This window comes from Colobus angolensis, unplaced genomic scaffold (genome assembly GCF_000951035.1).
Source record: "Colobus angolensis palliatus isolate OR3802 unplaced genomic scaffold, Cang.pa_1.0 Scaffold35, whole genome shotgun sequence".
Taxonomy (NCBI): Eukaryota; Metazoa; Chordata; class Mammalia; order Primates; family Cercopithecidae; genus Colobus; species Colobus angolensis.
The window spans coordinates 2,866,058-2,874,572 of record NW_012116821.1 but is presented as its reverse complement, the minus strand read 5'-3'; the positions used below and the strand labels follow the sequence as shown (position 1 = coordinate 2,874,572).

Below are 8,515 nucleotides of genomic sequence, written 5' to 3'. Positions count from 1 at the left end.
TCCTCCTCCTCGCCCGCGAAGCCAGGGCACCGGCGCAGCGGGATTCCAGCCCCAGTCCCCTCGGGCGGGCGCCCTGGGCTGTGGAAGGCGCGGGGGGCTCCCCGTGGCATCGTCCGAGTAGGGATGGGGTTGGAAGCCCGCGGCCCCGCTGCGCCGTGTGCTCCTGGCCGACTTCAGTCAGTCTCGCGGCTTCTCCCGGGTTTATTCCCCGCATCAGCTGCCGCCTCGGGACACGCTCATTCCCACGGCCACCGGCAAGCCAGTCCGGGCGACTCCTCGGGAGCTGAGGAGCCGCGGCGCGGAGGTGACCCTCCCCGGCCTGCGCCCCCCTTCTTCCTCCTCCCCAGCTGGGCGCGTGGTCGCCTCGCCGGGGGACTCTGCTGATGCCCGAGGAATGGGGTGGGGTGCCGGGTGCCAGGATAGGGAGAGGCGGCCCGAGGCTGGCCTGACTCCGGGACCGGGCAGCGGGCGAGGGTCTCGGGGCCCGGCTCGGCCGGCTTCCGGGCCGAGAAGGGCAGACGAAGCGGTCGGGGTCCCCTCCGGCCCCGGCCTCCCTCCCGGAGTAGAAGCCCCTTGGAGACCAGGTTCTGGGTTGCTGCCGCCCAGCCTTTTCGGTCTCCACTTCTCCCCACGGACGTTCACAACTGCTCGCTTTATTTCTCCCTCCATTTCCCCGTGGAGCCCCCTCGGCAGCGGAGGGATCGCGTGCTTCCCCTCTCGCGCCCGCGCCTCCCTCCTTCCCACCCGACAGCCCAGGAGCAGCTGCGGGTGCGGCCCTGGGACTGCCGAAGCATGGGACGCCTGCTCGCTCGCGCCCTCCCGGGCTTTGCTGCGGGTCCGAGCCCCCGCAGAGGTGGGCATAGCCCGGGGCCGAAGAAAGCGAAGGCAGCTGGGCGGGGACGCTCGATTTTCCGAGCCCCACTTTCCTTTCACAGCCCACTGGGATGTGTAGTTCTTCCGCCCGCCGGCCGGCGCCGAGGAAAAGCACGACGCGGGGCCTTAGAAACTACAAGTCCCTGCATCCCCCGCGACAAGGGCAGGAGAGGCGTGGTGCCAGGCGTTCTGGGGCTGGGTGGTGGGAGATGGGAACCAACAAAGGGTGTTGTGGGGAACGGTGCCTTCTCTGTACTGGGCAGTTTGCACGTTACACATGTTCTTTGTCTAATCTTCACCGGAACCCGGCGAGGCATTATTGTATCCAACTTAGGGAAAGCTTAACTACTGGCCAAACATCACAAAGCTCCCAAGTAGTAGAGATGGCATCGAACTCAGAGCCCTAAGTATGTCCCTTACAAAGCGTGCCTCAGTGAGCAGTGTCGAAGGGGGATGAGATTGGCTTATCCAAGAGGGCCAGTTGGGAGGAGCTTCCTGTAGTAAGGAAAAAGTGATGGGAATAGCAATTAGAGTATGACACGAAATTACAAGGAGTTTTGAATAAAAATGAAATTTACAGGGGTCCATTCCAAAGCCGGTTAGAGTCTAAGGAGAATGGATCTTAAGCACATGGTAATAATTGGGTTTTAATTATTTTAGATATTGTATGAGAGACAAGCATATTACAGGGACAATTAAGTGCTTTGTGGCTGGACTATTTTTTAAAAACCAACTGGAAAGCTTCAGACTTTTCAAGTGAAAGCTCTCATATGCTTTCCTGTCCTTTAGCTAATGAGATCAACGGGGTATTATTCTTATTCTGTTTATTGCAAGCACCTTTTCTGTGGGTGTCCAATTAATATAATAGATCCATTGATTTGATGGCATTAAAAAAGACTCCCACTCTTATTATCAATGAAACCGAATTTTTCAGGCATTATGGTTATGCTTTTAAAAAGTTCTTCCTTGTCTGTTACAAATGTGTATTAAAGTATCTGCCAGTGAAATAATATAAAGATTGAAATGTGCTTTAAAGCACACCAGCCCATCCACTCCCCTCCCACCCACCCAGCCCTAGACATAGAGGGGTAAATGAAACAATTGGAAACTATTGAAAATAGTTGACCTCGGGTGAGGTATACTTATTTATTGCTGCAAATTGCCACAAACTTAGTGGCCTTAAAACAAGACAGATTTTTCTCACAGTTTTTGTGGATCAGGTGTCCAGGTACACTCAGTCCTCCAGTTAGGGTCTCACACCTGCCATCCAGGGGCTGGCCAGGCTGCGTTCACATTCACTGGAGAAGAACTGGCTTCCACTCTGACTCCAGGCACAGGCAGAATTCCTTTTCTTGCAGCAGTAGGACCGAGGGCCCTGGCTTCTTGCTGGCTGGAGACTGGAGACTGTCCTCAGCTCCAAGAGGGAACCTGCAATTCCTAGAGGTTACCTGGACTTCATTGTCACTTGGGCTTTCCGAGCACAGTCACTTATTTCATCAGGCCCGCAAGGAGAATCCCCAGAGTAAGTCTTCAGCAAGACAGAATTTTATATAACATAAAGCAATCCCACAGGGGCAACTTCAAATGTGAACATTCTGTTGGCCAGAAAGCATGTTTTGCACACACTCAAAGGGACAGGAGTACACAGGGCATGAACACTAAGGTGAGGGAGCACCCTGGAGTGTATCCACCACAGTGTACAAGAGGATCCATTATGCTATTCTTACCTACCACATCTACTCGTGGTTATGTTTGACATTTTCCATAATAAAAAGAAATGAATTAATTTTAAAATGTTACCTAAATTTTCCACAGCAAATAAGATATTGCTGATATGATTTCTAAATAAGCTGATACAATCGTCTGTAGTTGTCTTCCTGGGGATTACCTATTTCTTCCCACTCCATGTGTACTAAGACCTCTGCAGTTAATTCACTTATATGGGTTACTCTCACCTAAGCCCGTTCACTAGAACCCGGTGTGTGATAGCTACAGAATTCACCTCACCAACTACAGTTGATCTTGAACAATATGGGTTTGAACAGCATGGGTGCCCTTAGACACGGATTTTTTTCAACCAAATGCAGATGGAAAATACAGTATCCTTGGGATGAGAAATGCGAGTATTCAGAGGGCAAGGGCCAACTCTTCCTATATGCAGGTTCTGTGAAGCCTGTTTAGGGGCCTGAGTATGTGCAGATTCAGGTATACGCAGATGATTCTGGAACCAATCTCCTGAGGATACTGAGAGACGAGCGTAAAACCTACTGTATAAGGTATGGTAGAGTTTATTCATTTATTTTACAGTTATCTATTTCAGGGCCTAAATTGTGCTAAGTAGAGTTTTAGCAGCAGTGATGTAAAAAGATCCAAGATAGAAGCTTATATTTGGGGACTGGGGGAGAGGTGGAGAGAATAAACAAATAAATGACTAATAAGACAATTTCAGAAAGTAATTATAAGAACAAAAAAACAAAGCAGGGTTATGGGATGGAGAGACTGGGGTCGGGCAGAGAATTGAATGATGAGAAGCAGCAAGTACCAAGTCCTCAAGGCAGAATAACCTGGAAAATTCTAGAGGTACAAAGAAAAACCAGTCTAGCTGGAGTGGAGCGAGGGCCAGGGAGAGAGGGAAAAAGGAACATGATCAAGGAAGCATCTGAAATTGATTCTGTATGCACCAGCATCAATTCTGTATGCCTCACTCTGTGCCCACCATCGGTGTAAGTGTTGAGGGGTCTGAAAAAAGAATCACCATCTTTGCCCTCCAAGAATGTATAGATTCCAAACTTTAATGCTAGAGGGATGTCAGCGTATCTAGAATTAGAGATCAAAACATTTATTTGGCATACAAGGACACTGAAAAGTCAAAAGACCTGCTAAAAATTCCTTGAGCATGCCTCGCCAATAAGAAATAATCCGAAAATGAGTCTTGAATTGAAAGAGTGCATGATCGACTTTTGCTAAATCGAGTTTAACCTAATGCTGTCTCTTTACATATTTTAAGTTTGGGCTAAAGGTTTCTCTGTACACTGTGAACTGTAGCCTAAATGGAAGTGTAAACAGAGTGTGATCTACTCAGGTGTCAATTACTGGGTTTTGGCCACTCAAATGTGGCCAGCTGTTCAAACCATGTTCAAATAAGACAAACGCCGAGCTGCAACCATCTGGCTGTTTCCTTACCTCATTTCCGCTTTCTGTATGTCACTTTCTTTTTTCTGTCCATAAATTCTCTTCCACCACACAGCTGCACTGGAGTCTCTGAAGCTACCCTGGTTCAGGAGGCTGCCCAATTCATGAATCATTCTTTGCTCAATTAAACTATTTTAAATTGCATTCAGCTGAAGTTTTTCTTTAGCACTTTAACACTTTAGAAAATTGATAATGAATGTTTAGTGCCTGTCATATGCAGGGCAGTGTGATAAAGAAGGTAAATGTGGCAGAGAAACTACAGTCAAGGTTGGGAAACCAGATAGAGGCACATGAGAAATTCAGCGAGACAAGAAAACCATATTATAAAAATAATGATCTTTTCTCCAGAGTATTTTTGTATTAGTCAATCTCCTGGTCCTTTATACGTTTAGCTCATTAAATCCAGAGGACAACCTGATGAGGCAGGATTATTATCTTTATTTCACAGAGGAGGAAACTGAAGATCAGAGAAGTTAGGTGATTTGCCCAGGGTTTTGCAGCAAGTAAGTAATGGAGTCAAGATTTTAGGCCAGGTATGAATGTCTGACTCAAACTTTCCTATATCCCCCACTCAATGGAAAGAGCACGCAGTCTGATGAACCAACAACTGAGTGGAATAGAGAAAATCATCTTGATTTCAGAGCAAAGAGAAATCTCAGGCCCAGGCTGTAGCAAAGTGCAACTCTGACCTTGACAGTTTGGACAGGAAGAATATAAAAGGGTTAGTCTCTCAGGGAAATGGGATGGGTATAGAAAAGTAAATTATTGGGAAAGTACATGATGTTTCTAGCTGGAGTAGAACTGACAAGGATCCAAGCACAATTAGTTTATTTGGGAGGGGATTGCAGAAAACACAGCAGAAGAGAGAGGAAGTGAGAAACCAGTAAAGCATGTGCTATCGAGCAAGCTACCATGGTGGGCCACTGAAACTCAGACCCTTTAGGGCAGCGGTCCCCAACTCTTTTGGCACCAAGGACCAGTTTTCTGGAAGACAATTTTTCCACGAACCAGAGGGTGAGGGGATGGGGGCATGGTTTTGGGATGAGTCAAGTGCATTACATTGATTGTGAACTTTATTTCTATTATTATTATTACATTATAATATATAAAGAAATAATTATACAACTCACCATAAGGTAGAATCAGTGGGAGCCCTGAGCTGTTTTCCTGCAATTAGACGGCCCCATGTAGGAGTGATAGGAGGCAGTGACAGATCATGAGGCATTAGATTCTCATAACGAGTGTGCAACCTAAGTCCCTCACATGCTCAGTTCACAATAGGGTTCACACTCCTATGAGAATCTAATGCTGATCTGATAGGAGATGGAGCTCAGGCAGTAATGTGAGCGAAGGGGAGGGCTGTGAATACAGATGAAGCTTCGCTCACTTGTCCACTGCTCACCTCCTGCTGCGCAGCCCAGTTCCTAATAGGCGGTGGACCGGTGCTGGTCCATGGCTCTGGGGCTTGGGGATCCCTGCTCTAGGGGACTCTGGGAGGTCCAAGGTGTGCACCCTGCCAGAGTTATCCCAACTGAGGGGTAAAAAAGCTGAAGTTTATTCACCAATTCCCCATCTGTTTTTAGTCGAGACCTCCTTCTGGGAGCATTACTCTACTTTCTTTATATTTTCACCACCCTCCTCAGTTGTCACTGCCATTAGCACTTACAGCAACAAGCTGGCCCTCCCCAGTCTGTTAGTATCTTTGATTCTAGTGGGTCTCTCCCTGTCCTCATCGAGTCAGTGGTGGATTCACTGACAATAGGGGTTATGTTATTCACAAAGCTAGAGCGTTGTTCTTTACATCTCAGCAGCTCAAAGCATTCCACAAACCCATCTCATTAGTTCTCAGCATACTTTCAAGAAGCCAAGAGGAAGTATAGCCTTATCCACTGTGAAAAGGGAAGACATTCAGATTCCAGGACAGGACATGATTTGTATACCTTTCAGGGCCAAAAATGAATGTGACGTTCACTTAGTCAAGGTACATACAGTTCAAAAGGTCACAGTCCTAGGAGAACTCCAAAATCTCCAGAAGGGATGTCATCAGAGAGTTCTAGGATGGCTGGAAGTAACTGCTGAAGCTTCCATACCAAACAAGATTCTTCAGAAAATCAGACACAATTTCTTCCAACCCAGAGAGTCAGCTCACACTTGAGCATGTGCTCAGCACAGCTGGGAACATCTTGTGTTGAAACATGTAAAGTGCTTAAAATATAATAATAAACTCAGCACTATAAGAAAATATTAGTTTAAAGCAGAAAAACTTTAATTCAAAACTGTTTTTTTCAAGACAGAGTTTTGCTCTTGTTGACCAGGCTGGAGTGAAATGGCTGGGATTACATTAGCCACCATGCCCGGCTAATTTTATATTTTTAGTAGAGAGGGGATTTCTCCATGTTAGTCACGCTGGTCTTGAACTCCCGACCTGAGGTGATTCGCCCTCCTCGGCCTCCCAAAGTGCTGGGATTATAGGCGTGAGCCACTGTGCCTCGCCTCAAAACTTTCTTTTTTTTTTTCTTTTCTCTTTTTTTCTTTGAGATGGAGTTGCCCATGCTGGAGTGCAGTGGCACAATCTTGGCTCACTGCAAGCTCTGCCTCCCAGGTTCACACCACTCTCCTGCCTCAGCCTCCCGAGTAGCTGGGACTACAGGTGCCCGCCACCTCGCCTGGCTAATTTTTTTTTTTTTTTGTATTTTTAGTAGAGATGGGGTTTCGCCGTGTTAGCCAGGATGGTCTCGACCTCCTGACCTCGTGATCCGCCTACCTCGGCCTCCCAAAGTGCTGGGATTATAGGAGTGAGCCACTGCGCCCGGCCTCAAAATTTTCTTATAGTTGTTCCCTGAGTGACTTTTTCTTGCCTTTTTAACACAAAAATATTACTTTTTAGTACGTTTATAAAAATAATACCTGTGCATTGAAAAAAATTATACTACACAAAAATATGAAGAATGTAAAAGTTCAAATTTCCATCACCTTGGAATAACAATCATTAATGATTTATTGACCATCTTTGTATAATTCATTTTATGCATACATACACACTTACACATATATCCATATCAAGTAACAAAAATGGAATCATATCATACTTGCTACTTTCATCCTGTGTGCTTTTTAAAAAACAAAGTTGTAGTATTTTTCTCTTAATTTCCCATCCCCACCCTTCCCTCGGGTAGCCAATGTTAATAACATGTTGTATAGCCTTCTCCAGGCTCATATAATTACAGGCAAACCTATACACACACATACACGCAGCCCATATTACAGTTTCTTCAATTGTCTATTAATAATGTCCTGTATGGTTAATTTTTCCCAATTTAGAATCCAGTCCATCACACTTAGTTGTTAAACCTTTTATATCTCCTTTCACATGGGACAGTCCTACCTCCTTTCTTTGAGCTTCTTGATCTTGACATTTTGGAAGAGTGGAAGCCTTTATTTTGTAGAATGTCTCTCGATTGGGTTTGTCTGATGTTTGTTCACAATTAAATTCAGGAGAAGGCATACACCAGGTTTCAGCTGTCCAACACAGGCGTGATGGCCTCCCTGAGGCCAAGACACTACCTTGGGGCTGCATTGTTAAAACTGCAAGACACCTGCTCCAGCCTGGCCAGCTCTTCTGGGCCTCAGCTCCTCACACAATGATGAGAGCACTTTTGAAGAATCATGCCCGTGCTGTTTCCAGCTGCTGGTGCTGCTGAAGTCTAGAGAATGTGCCTCCAGCCCAGGCCGAAATTGACCCAGAATACAGACATTTTTTAATTGAGAAGCAAAATAGGATGCACTCCATTTTAAAGAAGCAGAAATTATGAAGAGATACAATGTCACCAAAGCAATTTTGTTTATTAATTGTAAAATGTACCACAGAACAGTAAACATGATGGCAGAAGGAGAAGCTTCCTTGAGCAATGAGAAACAATTTTACTATCCTAGATCAAGCCCAGCAGGGAAAACACTGTAGGGTGAGCCTCTGAGTTCTGCAGGTCTAGCTCCAAAGGCCAGAGCCCAGTACTGATTTCCCTAACACCTACATCTGGACACTCAGCAGTTATTTACTCTTCAAAGGACATGAGTAAAACAAAGAAATCCTCCTCTCTACTAGCAATGTTACTTAATCAGAAAGAATCCAAATTGGGTTTCAAAAGTTTCTAGTCTTCTTTGTAAAGAATGGATTTTGAGAAATGTCTATTGCAATTTCTAAACTAAAGCTAGTTAAAAACCTATTCGTTTCACGTTTACTTATTTTCCAAATACATGGAAACCAGATCCAAGCACAAACTTTTCTGGGCATCTTGTGTGTGTGTGTGTGTGTGTGTGTGTGTGTGTGTGTGTGTGTGTGTGTTTGTGTTTAAGAGAGATGGTCTCACTCTGTTGCTCATGCTGGAGTGCAGTGGCATTATCATAACTCACTGTAACCTCTAACTCCAGGGCTTGAGCGATCTCCAACCTC

The 8,515-nt window shown here is 45.7% G+C and overlaps 1 pseudogene; it reads left to right on the top strand.

The window, feature by feature from the left end:
• Window positions 1-123: 123 nt before the first annotated feature.
• Window positions 124-1,280, top strand: LOC105519509 (annotated as a pseudogene).
• The last annotated feature ends 7,235 nt before the right edge of the window (window positions 1,281-8,515 follow it).